This window comes from Helianthus annuus, chromosome 8, assembly GCF_002127325.2.
Source record: "Helianthus annuus cultivar XRQ/B chromosome 8, HanXRQr2.0-SUNRISE, whole genome shotgun sequence".
Taxonomy (NCBI): Eukaryota; Viridiplantae; Streptophyta; class Magnoliopsida; order Asterales; family Asteraceae; genus Helianthus; species Helianthus annuus.
This window is the reverse complement of record NC_035440.2, coordinates 103,151,262-103,152,119: the sequence shown is the minus strand read 5'-3', so window position 1 is coordinate 103,152,119 and position 858 is coordinate 103,151,262.

Sequence of the window (858 nt, the reverse complement as noted above, 5' to 3'; positions counted from 1 at the left end):
ACCGCGATGTGGGGCTACATCAAGTATGAACAATTGAAGCGATTTCGAAAGTGGAAGCCTCATCGTCCAAGGCGTGTTCAGAGAGTTGATCCAGAAACTGGGGCTGTAGAAATTATTCTGAATGTGAAGCCTCCGCGTACAATGAAGACAATTCCGATGCCAGAAATGGAGCATGAATTTTATAAAGGCTTTATTGATTGGGTCTACAGTTGCAGGACGACCGAAGCAATAATCACGTACAGAGCTGGTGGAGAGCTGAGGGATATTCATGTTTACGACCCGATGTGGTTAGTTAATTGCTCAGCGAAAGACATCGAATGTCTATTCATTCACAAGATTCGCTACTCGCCAGCAGATAAAGAGCAAGCTCTTCAGTTCCAACGTGTTGTTTCTCTGTGTGTTCAGAAAGGTATCAACTCTGACAACAAGTGGAAATCCTCGTGGTGGTCTTTAGACGAGAAGATGAAAAAGAAAGCAAAACGTGAGAATCAAAAGATGGAAGAAAATAGAGGAAAGTTTATGAAGCAACAAGAAAAAGAAGAGAAAGCGAGGAAGATAAAGAATGAAAAGATCAGAGTTGCGATGAGTAGAAAGCCGAAATTGAAGGAAGAGAAATTCAAAGCTATCTGAAGACCTACATTCAAGACAAAGACTGCGGCTTCATCCAAGGGGGAGTTTGTTGATGCACAATGTCTAAAGCCTGCGTCTTTGTAATGCAAGTTTAATGTATAGGGTCCAGATAGGTTATTTTGTATAAGTTCAGGGGGTTAAGTGTAAATTTATGAAGTTTAGTTCGTAGGTCCGCTTTTGTGTCAAGTGTCCACAAAAGCAAACCATCCAAGTTGTCAGGATCGCTCT